Source organism: Archocentrus centrarchus, chromosome 11, assembly GCF_007364275.1.
Source record: "Archocentrus centrarchus isolate MPI-CPG fArcCen1 chromosome 11, fArcCen1, whole genome shotgun sequence".
Classification (NCBI taxonomy): domain Eukaryota; kingdom Metazoa; phylum Chordata; class Actinopteri; order Cichliformes; family Cichlidae; genus Archocentrus; species Archocentrus centrarchus.
Window position 1 is genome coordinate 31,110,321 of NC_044356.1, and position 15,746 is coordinate 31,126,066.

Here is a 15,746-nt window from a genome sequence, read left to right on the forward strand (position 1 = left end):
TGAAATACATGTTTAATTTAAAAGTAGACCTGGTTCACGTCGTCTAAGGGGATCAGAACCGCTGGAAAAATTATACAGTATGGAAAGTTTGTCTCCCATGATGCTCTGAGACCCACCCAGAGTTATTGATGGGGGGGGTCAAGAGGACAAATGAACAGAGACAGTGGAAATTGGTCTGCGGGAGGCTGTACATCATATGTAGCTCTATGTAAATAGTAACTAGCATCTTTTGTGTGCACGTACACATGCGTATATATAAATTTGAATGCGTATTCGTGTTTCTGTGCCGTGGTTACCTTAGAGGTGGAGACGGCAGCGCTGGCAGCAGGTTAATCCAGCCCTTAGGCAAAGCATCAAACTTTCAGATCAGACAATCAATAATTCAGACAGCAGTGTGTCAGGATCTATCACAGAACACAGACTGAGAGGCAGGCAGCAGTACGACAAAGGCACAGAGGTGATTTATGGCCACATACAACTCACACACATACAAATAAAGGACGCAGCCTCCCTGCGTAATTGCGCACCGGTACACTCGCACAAATCACGGCTTCAGATACAGATGCTGAAAAGAAAGGAGACATGGGCATATATATATCTTTTTATCCACACACAGAAAATGATACTGTTACTACAAGCCAGACATAATATATGTTGGGAAAGAACTGACTGATGGTCAGTAACACGTTTGATTCACAAAGCTCACAATCTAAACTTATTCCTGACAACAGCGTGCCACAGATCTACTGCTGTGCTTAAGATCCACCAGATCCTTGAAGCATATGCCAAAATATTAATATGGCTGTGGCATCGCTGTAAATCCTCTGTAAATCAGAGAAACACAGCAACAAACCATGTCTGTTTAGTGTGCTTTGTGGGGGAGTTAGCTGGTAGGGGGTAAGAGAAATTGAGGGATATTTCAGCGTGTGGGTGTATAATGGCTATCAGAGGTGACTTTCAGTGGGATCAACTCAAAACACTTGCACACAAAAACACAAACAAGCTTCCCCACCCCACCCACCAAGCATAACAGTCACAGACTCAGGACATTAGCATCTATGGATAGCTGTATCAAATGATCATGCAGCAGCAAGCGTTGAGGGTGTGTGTATGTGTGACTACATGAGGCTGTCGTGAAGTTGAAAGTGCTGATTCTAGGAGACATTTTCTTGGAGCTGAGTGAGCCCCTGCAGGCCTGGTAACCTTGAGCTCCAAGCTGTGTGTGAACCCTGAGCCTAGCAACATAGCAAACGTAGTGTGGCTGTATCGCTCTGTGTGAAAACCAATCACAGCCTTCCTTACAACCACAGGTGGCCCCTAGCTTTCATCCCTGTACTAAAGAAACATCCTAGCGATTTTTCAACTCACTTCAGTCGAGTTCGAAAGCTGCAGATATGCCTGCTTTTTAATGGATAAGCATTGTCATTGTTCACGTGCTTACACATTTTAAATGTAACCATGGACTGTAAATAAAAGATGAATGTTGTCACAATGATATTGCCTATTGATTAGCGATAGCCTGTTGTAAAGCCTTGAGTTGGTGCTTATATTTTCTTCTTCTTCTTTTTAAAGAAATTTGAAATGGGGGGGCATTAGGTCAAGTTCAGGGTTCAAATTCAGCACTAACAGCAAGGAACTGTAAGGTACAAATATGAGACAGATTTTAAGTAAAGTTTTGCAACTTTCAAATAAGCTTCAAGGTTACTTTGCTGGGAAAAATATCACTAAAATCAACTGAAATTTTATTAAATTTACCATCCATCCATTCATCCATCCACTCTCTTCTGCTTATCCTGTACAGGGTCACGGGGGCTTATTTAGTGTTAATATATAACAGAAATATATTTCCATTACTTTTTAAGATAATTAATATGGGACAAGATAATCTCTGCTTTAAACCACAGTTAGGTTTATATAATTTACTTTATAAGAAATATATGACAGTACACACAGTTGTCTTTCATGGCTTAATCTTTACCCAAAGAGTGGAAGTCTTGCTGAAGTTTTCAGTGCTTTGACTCAAAATCGAAGTGCATTCCTAAATCGATTCAGTATCATTTTTAGGCTCTGAGACTAACCCGTGTGCTGTATGCCACACAATTTAATTGTTATATGAAGTATAAAGGCCTAAAATTGTCTGAATCAGATGAAAGAGTATACAGACTTCTGTTCTGTTCATTGTATCCCCAGTATTAGAAAACACTCTTTGCTGCAGCACTAGTTGCAGGGAAACTGGTCATTATCCAGTGCTTCGCAGATGCAGATAATTTAAAATGAAACAAAATGTGTTTCTTCGTGTGATCAGTCAGCACAGTTTTGAAGCTTTGTAAAGTGAATGTCGATATGCACAGTGGATTGTTAGCATTGTGGTTTAGTCCTATGGTCGTACAGTCATACAGTGTTTTGACCGAGTATTTAACCCTATCCAGACCCCGGGGGGGCACCAACTTTCATGCCGTATAATTACTGAAAGGCTTAGCTAGAACCACCAAACTTGGTGACTTTTCCTAAAACTTATCTGTCAACAATTCTGGCCTCCAAGGCTACAAACAAGCTACATTTAGTACAAGTATCTGTCATGATCCACAGTCCTCCTGGACCAACTCACTCTTTCTTCTCTTCTGCTCTCTTTCTTTCTCCCTCCTCTATTTGGGCATGAGTTTGTCTGTTTAGACCAGGGGAGCACAATACATCGATCGTGATCTACTGGTCGATCGCAAGAGGGGTGCAGGTAGATCGCACAGAACTCCAGTGAAGTTGGGGGAAAAAATGTAGATCACACGGCATTAAAAGAAGTAGAAGATGGATGATAAACTATCATCCATCCATTTCATTACCACCCTACACATGCACATTTAACCACGCTAGCTTTGCTAGTAGCTCGCAAGCTGAAAAAGTGTGGGCACCACTGGTTTAGAGGTATGTGTTTTTGAGTTCCAGAGGTGGAGCGTGCTGGAGTTCTCCGCCCAGCAGATGCACACCTGAGCTGCATGGCAAATCACTCACCTGTGGGCTGTTAAACTAATTCCTCTTCTGGCTACAAAAGGCTGGAGCATCTTCTCAGTCACTGCCAGATCATTGCACTGCTTATGGTACTTTTAAGTTTGGCAGTAACTGTTGCTTGAATGTGTAGCTTTGTTGTCACTGTGTGCTAACTCAACATCAACATCATTATCATTCGGGTGCAGTCCCTTTCGCAAGGGACTGCACCCTGCTTATGATCAGTGGAGAGACACGGCAAGGAGAGACCTGCTAGAGAGTGATAACCTGCCTACCACCATATTGCCTAAAGGAGGACAATATGATTGTTAAATAAGCTTTTGTTTAACCTTAACATTATGCTCCATGTCTGTGTCCAGGTCTCTGCCCAGCTGGAAAGCATTGTTATTAATAAAGGAGGCCCAAGGAGTCGCTAAACATTTGACACACTGAGCAGGAAAGTGTTGAAGGGACAGTTAAAAAAGTCATGATCTTATTAGGTCCACACTAGCAGGTCCACGCAGGCCAAACGGCAATGGATGGCACTGGTAATGGCGATATGCAAGTGGCAGTTGTGTATGTGTAATGTGAACTTCACGTTGTTTTATATTTTTTTTTTTTACATATTTTTTCACCTGTTTAGTCTGTAGCAAGGGAAGCAACAATGAGTCACATGAGTTTGAGTCGGTTTTTACTTCTCCTGGTTGTTTTATGCCACTTTTTCTGCGGGCTCTGTGAGCACCAGGAACCTTACCACTATGGTCCTGACTTCCTCTCACCCCTGGGAGACTCCGGTAGGGGCTCCGTGGATTCTGCAGTTGTCCTGCCAGCAGAGATCGCCACACCAACTGATAACGTGCTGAAGAATGGCAGATCAATAGTCAAATCGATCTTTGCAAGAAAAAGGGGGAGACAAGGCTTCAGAGTCAGAGGCTTAAAAGACTGGGCCATCATCAGATACTTCTCCCTACTGTCATTCTAGACAACGTCCAGTCTGTCCACAAAAAAATGGATGTGCTTCAAGGAACGTTCCTGGTGGAGTATGAAACATCTTGTCTCCTCACCCTCACAGAAACATGGCTGAAAGAGCACGATCCACCTTCCGAAGTGGAGCTGGATGGATTTGGCATAACTTTTTGTGTTGACAGAGACCCCACGGTGACTGGGAAGTCACTTTGTGGGGGTGTGTGTCTCTCTGTCAACAAAAGTTGGTGTAACACAGTTGCCATCAGACAGTCAGTGTGTACCTCTGATATTTAACTTTTATCACTTTCTTTATGTCCCTTCTACTTGCCGAGGCAATTTCCACATATATTTGTAACTGTTGTTACAAATAGGCTGATGTGGACACTGCGACTCAGACTATAAGCAATACAGTGAACCGGCTGTAGGGAATTTCTCCGGACACGCCAAACTTTATTATGGGCAACTTTAATCATTGTAAGCCAGGAAAGTCCCTGTGTATCTTTTATCAATATGTCACTTGCCCAACACGACTAGCTCGAAGCCTTGATCTTTGTTATGGCTCGGTGAAAGGAGCTTATAAATCCCTGCAGAGAGCTCCACTAACTGAAGGTTAGTCCCAGCTTGGTCACGTGATTCCATTCAGCAGCTCCAGGATTGTTACAGCCTCACAGACTGGGATGTTTTTACAAGTTCTTGCGAAGATTTGGATACCCTCACAGAGACAGTGTCTGCCTACATTAAGTTCTGTGAAGAGCTGATTATTCCTCAGAAGTGTATTGTTGTTTAGCCAAACAATAAGCCATAGGTCTCCAAATCTCTCAAGAGGGTCATTAACCTACGAAATATTAGTTTCAATCGAGGTGACGAAACCCAGTACCAAAAATTACAAAAGCAAGTGGAAAGGGGTAAAAATGCCAAGAAAAATTATAAAGACAAAGTTGAGTGCATTCTCAAAGTGGGTAAATCTCAGCCTGCTTGGGAAGGGGAGAAGTCCATTATGGAGATGAAATCAAATAAGTGTCTGGTTTCCCTCAGCGGTAAAACTGATGCTGAGTTGTCAGCTGAATTAAATAATTTTTTATAATCATTTAATCGTTTTAATGTCAATGACTTTAGCGATGAGCTGGAAGTTTTTAGGAATGATGTTCTTTTTAATGATAATTCAGATTTTAGCCAGATTATAAGTAAGGTAAACAGGAACATAGTTGCAAAACTTTTTGATGACATAAAAGAAAGTAATTGTTGTTCAGGGTTTCCCTGAACAACCTGGGGGATGTGTACAAAGTCAGGATCTTAAGAAAAGCCCGCTCTGTCCTGGCTGATTCACCCTCTTCATGGCCACTTCAGGTTACTTCCCTCAGGCCGCAGATATGTGGTGACACGGTCAAGGACCATTAGATTCAGAAACTCTTTTGTTACTGTGCCAATAAGTTTGTTTTTTTTAATAAGTTTATAATTTTTTTTTTATTCATTCTCATATGTGTGATTGCGGTTGTGTTCTATTGTCATTTTAATGTCACTGCTAGCTGCAAAACTTTTTGCCCCCCCTGGGGACAATAAAGATTTTTTTGACCTTTGGAATAGGTATTCTAAGCTAGCAAATCCCAAAAGACACAATAAGTGAATACTATGAATATAATTTACAGGTGATTCAGCAGAGAGTGTGTGTTGGATAAAGTGCATGAAGATTACACTATTAAATAAGGTGCTATCTAAAGAAGCTATACAGATTAAGCTACACAAAACACCGTACATTATAACAGGAACAGGAAGTGACATAATACCACAGTGACAGCAAACTCCAGTTGAGAGCGCCTCAGTAAATATTCAATCTTGATTTGTTGCCAACTTAGTGACTCACTATATTTAGAGACTTTTCAAAAATCTAAAAATTTAATAACCTAAAGTAAACTAAAAATAAACAAATTACCCATTCATTAAAAGAAAAAAAAGGCAGCATGGTGGTGCAGTGGTTAACGCTGCTGCCTCGCGGTTAGAATACCAACTGGAAGACCTGGTTTCAATTTCACCTTGGCCCACGCCCCTCGCTCTCTCTCTGTGTGGAGTTTGCATGTTTTCTGCGTGGGTTTCTTCTGGGTACTCTGGTTTCCTCCCACAATCCAAAGACATGCACTTACTGGTGTTGATTAATTGGAAACTCTGAATTGCCCATAGGTATGAATGTGAGTGTGGATGTTGTCTGTCTCTCTGTGTTAGCCCTGCGACAGGCTGGTGACCGGTACAGGGTGTGCCCTGCCTCTCGCCCTATGTCAGGTGGGATTGGCTCCAGCCCCCCAGGATAAGCAGAGGAGGATGGATGGATGGATGATCTGCAGTGCCTCCACCAAAATCAGTACAAACAAAGAAGCTGACTTACATTTTCCTCATTTGGTATATTATATATATATATATATATATTTGTGGGAAACATCTGAACCTAAAACAGGAGAAGTGGATGGATGGATGGATTAAAAGGAAAATATATATACCTGAGGGATGGTACAGTTACAGCATTAGTGTTAGGGGGAGAACCCTTCACATGCTCTACTACTCAAGATGTTCCAGAAGACAGTGTTTGAATTCTGAGAAAGAACCCTTCAATCCATTAAATGTCTTGAAGTGTGGTCTTCACAGTCAGTGTTTGACTGTACTCTGTTCTCTTTGTAGAATGCAAAGAAAAAGTAAATATCAAAGCTATTTCTCTGGAAATCCTACCCTAAGGCAGTAATTCACCCAGGAGAATCGTTGGACATTCAGAACAAGTGTTCGCAAATGATTCACAGGTGCCACAAACAGATTTAGGACCTGTTACCCTACTTCAGGCGTCCAGTTCTGAAGCTATCAGCAGTGGGAGACCTTTTGCAAAGAACATCCAACCCTTCCAGTGATAAAAGCAACTACATGAGATTATGAACCTTCTCAGAGGATTCCCCCACACAATGTTACAAGCTTGATTGATGCTAGATCAATATGATCAGCCTGACAAAGAAAATAAAATGAGAATAATGAAAAGTGTAAAGGGTCATTTTTTTTGGAGATTTACAAACTGTATGGTTTAATAACTCACATGCAACACCTAAAGAGTACACTGATGTGATTGAGAACACCTTTGACACGCCACAGACAGAAGAGGAACTCTGCTTTGCATTCAGAATGCTATGCCAGCACCCAGGTGAAAAACTTCCTGAGAAGGATGGACAGATCTCTGAGCAAAGTGGTCCAAAAGGGAGGCCTGTCACCTGCTTCCACAGACAAAGCACGCCTTGATCAGCCCATCAAAGGCACAACCTGATCTAATATGATGCTATTAAGTTTATTCTTAAGGGAGCGAAGAGATAATCCACCTACTTTTCTGCAGCTGTTAAATGAGGTCCACATTGAAGAAGAGTATATAGCCTCCCTCTGCAGACTTAACCCCACCAAAGCTGTACATGTCAAAAGTGCCACTACACCTACAGGGACAGATATGAAAGAGCTCGGAGGTGAGATACAAGAACTACGCTGACTGATACAAGCTGACTGCTGCGTCGGGGTGCTGTTTCCTATCATCCAGGCCAAAACACAAAACTTCAAACTTTAAAGAAAGAAGGAAACAAATCTCAGTTAAAAATGGGCAAATCTCTACCAAATGTGAGGCTGCAGAAAACTACCCCAAAGTGATACAGAAGTGATACAGAAACTCATTCATGCCCAACAGAAACAGGGCAACTCAGTCCTGCAAAAGAACCACCCACCCACAAATGTAGGGGTTTAACAGGAGTGCTGTGAGTGTGCAGACAAATACTTTCCCCAAAGGACTTGTAGGACTACCCTCTACAGCCTGTGTGAAAGTTGATGGCACGCTCTGCACTGCCCTCTTGACAGTCAGTATACTTGATACTTGTCTCATGTGCACCTCCATCCTGACACTGGTTTAGACATATCAGGTCTAAGTGAATCTGAGCCCACCCACCAGAGGTTACATCCAAGTTGTCATTTCCTGAGGAAACTGTGGGGAAAGTAAAGGTCATCCCTGTTACCATTTCTATGTGTGTATTACTGGCTACTTAGACACCATATCTGTCCTTGTTGGCACAAATATTCTTTCCTCAAACTAGAAAGAGGTGACCACAGAGAATGTTGTTGTTTGTTTGACTCAGAGGAGTAAACAAGAACTCATCAAAACACAAGACACAGAGCTGGTGAATGCTCCATATTACTCCAGTAAAGCAATCTGTTAATAGAGAGCCCCCACTGCTCCACAGAAAGGTGCAGAGGCAACCTGGAAATTATGTATATCAGCTTGTCTTGCCCCGAGAGCATGTCCCCGTGGTTTGTAGGTCTCTTTATGATGAGTCAGGGCACATTTAAACTAGATTACCAGTAGTGGACCACAGGATCTAGTGTGCATTGACTTTCTATGACAAGAACCAGACTCCCAGGGGTATACTAACCTCCTCTTAGCAAACAACCATTTTACTAGGTATGCCCAAGTCTTCCCTGCCAAAGACCAACAAGCATCCACAGTGGTAAGATCCTCTGTGAGTGGTACATTCTCCACTATGGTCTCGCTGCACAGATTCATTCCAACCAAGGATCTGATTTTGAGAGCAAACTGATCCAAGATCTCTTGAATACGCTGGGGATCCAGAAGCCTAGACATTCCCTTACCATCTCCAAGCAACTCAGTAACCTGAGAGTTGGCCATATGTTGCCATCTATACGTGGAATCCTGGATTTAAAGCAAAACTATAAATGGAGTCAAACCAGTCACTTGGTGCATGCTTACAACTCCACTCAGTACCTGCTGAGTACCTGCACATGTTCAGCACAGAGGCCTGCCTACCTGAGTTTTTCACATCACCAGTATAAAGATAAGTTGAAAACTGATCTGCATCAAGCTTATCAATCAAGCTATATCGCTGCAGAACAAGAAAGCTCATGACAAGCATGTCAAGGAGGGACTGGAGTTGGAAAAAAAAAAAAACAGAAAACAGGTCACCACAACCAATTATTACCTGTTGGCTATCTAGTAAGATAGTCAAATGACACCGAACCTGAGTCACTTCAGGGATCTGTCACTAGACCTCAAAGGAGGCTCTCAAAGACTGAACAGATTACAAATCATGGAGATGCATTGTTTTCTTCAGAGTCAGAATTTTAAGATGCAGTTCCAACGAGAAAATTAAATGCAGAGTGAGAAAGACTTATATATATATATATATATATATACATCCTGTTCAGCAGCTTTAGCAAACAGAGTCGTGGTCTGAATGCACTGTTGTGCCAAACACATTTGCTTTGCCAAGAGGAGCTCTATAAATTCTCTATAGGCTCATCCTATTGGTCAATTTATTTTTATTTTATTTATATGCCAGAGTTGACAGGCAGGGAGGGACACATTGACAAGGAGAAAAAGAAAAAGAAGAAAGGAAAAAAGGAGTAAAGATAAAAATAAAGGAAAAAGCACAAATTTGGTATAACGGGTCTCCAAATGCTGCATCTGCAACAAAACACAGTGAAAAGACAAACATCACTTGAAAGATAAAAAAACAAAAAAAAACATACGCAAACATATGATTTTGCTCTGTGTGTGTGTGTGTGTGTGTGTGTGAGAGAGAGAGAGAGAGCATGAGTGTGTGTATGTGAGTTTGTCACAAAACACACTCAATGAGGAGGATGAGAAGCTGCAACAACACCCCCCAGGAGCCAGAGGCAGACAGAGAAAGGCCCGGGAGACCCAGGCTGTCCACAGCCCCCCAAGAGCACTGAAGCCCTGAGGCCACACGTCCCGATGATAACCACATGCCCACCCCAGCAGAAGTAAGAAGGTGGCCCCAGATGGAGCCCCCACAGCCAAAGGGCAAAAGCCCCATGGGACCAGAGGCCGATTCGACCAGAGGCCGTACATCACGGCACAAACCAAGGACAGGGCTCCAAGGCCCCAGGGCCACAGGTGCCCGAGAATCACCCGATACCAGGTAGATTATATATTATACTTGGGACAGAGCTGTACCAACTGCAGAGGACTGCGTTTTCGGGTGAGAAACAAGCTGTTAATTATTCATCTGCTCAGCAGGCTGGACTGTTGAGGACTTTTGGTGGACTAAAGGGTGAGCTGCTAAAGAGCTGCTTGTCATCACCAGGAGAAGAAGAGAGCTGTGAGTCAATGTGGGAGCTGTGAGCAGTGTCTAACAGGGAAGCTGAACTGTAGGTCAGACTTTTCTGTGTCTCTTAATTCACATCATATTTAGTTAGCTTGTGTCAAAAATAATCCTGTTGGGAGGGGTGTGTCTGTGGGTTAATGACAAAGTGCTGAAAACAAAATTTTGATTTACATTTGAAAGGGTACTGTTCATTAATTTTAAAGGGACAACACCTGAGTCAATTTAGGTATATTTCCTGCTACAATTTGATTCAAAGGGTTGATTTTTGTACATTTGATTATGCCTTCAAGTTGAGTAAATATTCAATCCTCATTTGTTAAAGAGTTGTCTGGGTCAGTTATATAGTTACATAGTATCTGATTTCAACACTACAAAATTCTGCTTAAGGTTAGAGTTGTCATCAGATCACTTTAAATACACCTTTGTGGTATCTATTTTATATTGAACTCAACACCCCACCTAGCTTGGTCAAACTGGGCTACCAGGTTTTGGAGCCAGTATAGAGCAGTGAAGTGCTACAAACTCAAGGAGTACCCTCCCAACATAAATTTCTAAATTTCTAAAGTTACAACTTCGACATATGTTTTCTATGTGTACTGTATGTGGGATATTGCTCTAGCATACACTATTTTGCCAAACGTATTCACTTATCCATCCAAATCACTGGATGCAGGTGTCCCAGTCACTTCCATGGCCACAGCTGTATAAAACCAGCTGCAGACTGCTACTACAAACATTTGTGAAAGAATGGGTCGCTCTCAGGAGCTCAGTGAATTCCAGCGCGGTACTGTGATAGGATGCCACTAACAAGTCCAATCATGAACTTTCCTCACTACTAAATATTCCACAGTCAACTGTTGGTTGTATTATAGCAAAGTGGAAGTGATTGGGAATGACAGCAACTCAGCCACGAAGTCACAGAGAGGGGCCAACAGTTGTTGAGGCAAACAGTGTGCAGTGATCGGCAGCTTTCTACAGAGTCAATCTCTACAGACCTCCAAACTTCATGTGGCCTTCAGATTAGCTCAGTAACAGTGCGTAGAGAGCTTCATGGAATGGGTTTCCATGGCCGAGCAGCAGCATCCAAACCTTATATCACCAAGCATCAGTGATGTGCGGTGAGGTTTGTGATGGGTGAGGCACTGACTCATCTGGAGTCGAATGTTCACATATGTGCTGCTGCAGCACTGCCCCCTATCGGTGGGACACGGTACTTTCTGCCTCACCGCCGAGGTGCTGGTGCTCGTGCCAGTGCTGGTGTTGGTTTCAATGAACCGGCGAAATGCTTAAGAACGGGCCTGCGTTTCCACCACGCTTTATGAACTGATCCTTTACGCATGAGCTTAGGCGGGTCCTTGTCTGGAAGCCAAAGGGCACAAACGTGGGAGAACACGCTCCCCTTTCTTGTGTTGTGAACACATTTTACAGTCCAAACCAAACTACTGCAGCATCTGCGTGCAGCACAGAGGTAAACACAGACAGCGATTAGAGCAAGATGACAAGTACGCGCTTTGTGTCCTTTTATCTGTGTTATGAACTGATACAAAGAAGCAAGTTCAGCCTTAGGGCCCAACGTAATTCACAGCTGTGTGCTGTGTCTTTATGTTGGGTGTGTGATCAGAATAAAATCCCTCAGGACAAAGTCTCAGTGCATAACATAAAGTTTATTGCAGAACAGACAATGTCAACAAATGCTTTTAAAGATGTCTGGGAGAGGAACGCCAATCCTCCTGCTCCGAGAAAAAGGAAATTACAAAAGTTTTATACTTTTCCTTCATAGCCAACTCCCACATTTTTGATCTCTACCATATATGCTATCTTATGGAGAACCAGCTTCAACTGGTCTTCAGCTTGTTTACCAGTATGCATGGTCTTTCCCTTATTTGGAGATAGCCCAACAGCGGCCGCGATGTTTAATACCTTTTTTGTTGCTGGAAACCATAAACTCATTCTGAGTTATCCTTTTTTGGACAAGAGCTCTCAGCAAAATGGGCCTGAACTCAAGGACCTCCGTCCTGAAGGAAAAACCACGCATACATAGTTTAAACTGTAGCAGATTAGACAACACACATGAAAATTGCATCGCTTTTCTCATGTAATGCACACCATGCAGTGAAGTAGCGGTAGAAAATTTTACCTTGAGATGGCAGAGTCACGCCCTTCTACCACTTTCATCACGCATTCTTGGTTTGAGACCAGCTAGCTTGCGGGGCCCAAGTTGAACCCGTTTTTCGGCCCAGCACTGAGTGCGTTCTCAGTGGAAAAACCACTGAACAGTTCAAATACTGGCACTGACACCAGCACCCGGTCGTTGGAAAAAGGGCCCCTGTGTATTTTCACCGTGCATATATGACCGATCACAAAGAATAAACATGTCACACACATTCATTCAATATACTGGACAGATTGTGGGACATCAGCATGTGTAGCACATGTGTAATCAAACATGTACATTGGCGATATAAACAGAGACAGCAATGGGCATGCGCCAACTGCCTGCTTCATTTGTTGTATGTGACACAGCGCCACCAGAGGTGAGGCACAGTACTGCACTGCCTCACCCTGCATTTTTTCCACGTGTTTGAACAGGCGATGCGTAAATTCCGCGATTTTGACCGTTAAAGTGTCGAAATAATTCTTAAAACAGTTTTATAGAACAGTCAAGTTGTCATGTATTTTCTCTTATCATTGTTAGTGATGTCATGATGACAGGGGAGGCACTGCCTCACCTGCCTCCCCTAACTGCACGTCACTGCCAAGCACAATGCAAAGTGTTGGTTGCAGTGTTGTAAAGCATGCTGCCACTGGAGTCCAGAGCAGTGGACACGTGTTCCCTGGAGTGAGAAATCACACTTCTACATCTGACAAGCTGATGGACGAGTTTGGGTTTGGCGGTTGCCAGGAGAAGTACTTGCAGTACTCAGTACTCAGTACTTGTCTGACTGAGTTGGGCTCGGCCCCTTAGTTCCAGTGAAATCAAATGCTTCAGCATACCAAGACATTTTGGGCAATTTCATGCTCCCAAATTTGTGGGAACAGTTTGGGGATGGACCCTTCCTGTTCCAACATGACTGCGCACCAGTGCACAAAACAGGTCCATAAAGACATGGATGAGTGAGTTTGGAAGAACTTGACTGGCCTGCACAGAGTCCTGACTTTAACCCAGAAGAACACCTTTGGGATGAATTAGTGTGGAGACTGTGAGCCAGGCCTTCTCATCCAAAATCATAGTCTGACCTCACAAATGTGCTTCTGGAAGAATGGTCAAAAATTCCCATAAACACTCCTAAACCTTGTGTAAAGCCTTCCCAGAAGAGTTGAAGCTGTTATAGCTGCAAAGGGTGGACCGACATTATAATAAACCCTATGAATCAAGAACAGGATGTCACTCAAGTTCATATGTGTGTGAAGGCAGATGAGTGAATACTTTTGGCAATATAGTGTAAGTTCACATCTTATGGCAGGTGGTATGATGGTTGGTGTTATCATAAAACATCAACGGAAGTAAAGAAGTCTGGCCTGGGAAAGGTTTTTATATATATTTTAATTTTACTTTCTTTTATGACTTTTCTTTCCATTCAAGGTTTAATTAAGTTTAACCACCAAAACAACATGGTAGGCTTGATTATAAACATTAACCACATATTATAAGGCTAGCTTCATCTGCAACAAGCTTCACTGGTATTTCTTTGTCACTTATTCCACAGTCCCACTGAAAAATAACTGGACTACCCTGCACATCAGGAAATGATGCTAAAAGAGTACCCAGTGCATCATAATGTGACACCCTTGACCAACCAAGTATCTAAATGTGATGACTTAAGAAGGAGAACAGGTTGTAAAAGCATACTGTACACTCATGACATACTGTACATGTCAAAGAAAATCATAAAATATAAAAATACAATCTTGTAAATGTTTCTATGTTTCAGTGTTTCTGAAATAAATTACTCCTGTGCAAAAAGCAAGCTCCATGAAGAAATTATTTTCCATTGTGCTGTGAAAGCATTTGACTGACCTGCACAGAGAGCTGTTGTTGGAGCTGTAAATATATATTATCATAATTCTTTCTGTCATATTTTACTGAGTGCACAAAATCACCATATATGGCTTTTTGAACATATTGTACTTACTGGAAACTTAAGCATTGAAAAAGGAAGTAACAGTTTGATGTCTCACACATCCAGACGACACACACACACACACACACCACCCCCACATATCTATGTCAAAATATCATGACCTGAAGTTGAACTTAACCTGTGACGTAATCGAAGCAATAAAACTGACTGAAAGGGAGCAGCTTTTTGGAGACTTCATCTTCGCAGTGTTCAGGTGTTGAGCTCTGTGAAAGGTCTCCCCTTGCAAGCTTGGAAGTCAAAACTGGTGTGCTTTGTCTGTTATTGAATGATGATGAACCCATCAGCCGTGACCTCAGGCCCAACGCCCTTTTAGGGAGAAACTGGAGCAACAGCTGTAAGCTGGACATCCTCACCTAACAGTGTTGGACCTCTCTATCCTGAATCTGGTTGGCCTCAAATATATTCAGCTGGGTTTCATCTTTAATCTGAAACCAAAAAAGTGGAGATTATTATATAAGCAAATTCATGGATATATGAATTATATCAAAAATGACATCTTAAACAACCATAAAATATATATAAAATTGAAAGGTTTTAACTGGGGTTGGGTGTCCACATACTTTTTTCTGTATAGTATTAGCATAAATTATAACTGACTAATTGTTTGAAAATCCTTGACTGTTTTTTGATACCTAACCTGTCCAAAGTTGTGAAGAAGCGAATGAGAGAGAGAGAGACAGAGACCAAAGTAGAGAATAGGAGAGAATGTGAGACCAGTCTGACCTCAAGAGGAGAGGCAGATAAAGAGATAAAAGGATAAAGAAGGATGAGAGACGAGATGGAGGATGCAAGAAGGGAAAGGGAAGGAACAGCCTGCCTGCTTCCTGTGTTCATCTATATTTCACAGCACTTTCAATTAGAACCAGTGTGGCTGCAGTGAAGCCTAGAGAGATAAAGAAAGCGATCGAGAGAGAGAGGTTTGCTCCAGGTCACGGTGGCCCTGGTAATGGCCTCTCTCCCTCTCTCTTTCCTTAAAGGTGTTTGCAAACATAAAGTCTGTTTACTTTGGCCTGAAGCAAAGCTCTTGGTTTGTTACATCTGTGCATTGCTCAGGTTATTTTTAATATGGCATAACTTCCAGCATGCTGTAATTTATCAAGAGAAGCCACATGGAAGCAGCCTTTTCATTCACAAGATTTTTTTTTTTTTTTTTTTTTTTGGTGATGGTGGTGTTGGGGCAACTTACTCCTTGCTCATCCCGGGTGGTGCGGGAGAAGTTCAAAGTACAAACAAAATTCTCTGAATAGAATACTGACATGGTAGGAATTTAATTGAAAATAGCTTTGGAAACTGTTTTTAGCTGATAGTAAAAAGATTTTATGCCCCAAATTCACCTGGTAGAGGGAAGAAGTTCTCTGGACATCAAGTTTTTTTTAGACTCAAAATTTACTCATTTTTAAAAGTTCATAAATTGGGTATGAGCACATTTATTTATTTCATTATTATTATTTCTTAATTATTAGCAAAGAGGAAGACAGGAAGCTTCACAACTGTCCTGTCTATATGTTAAGTA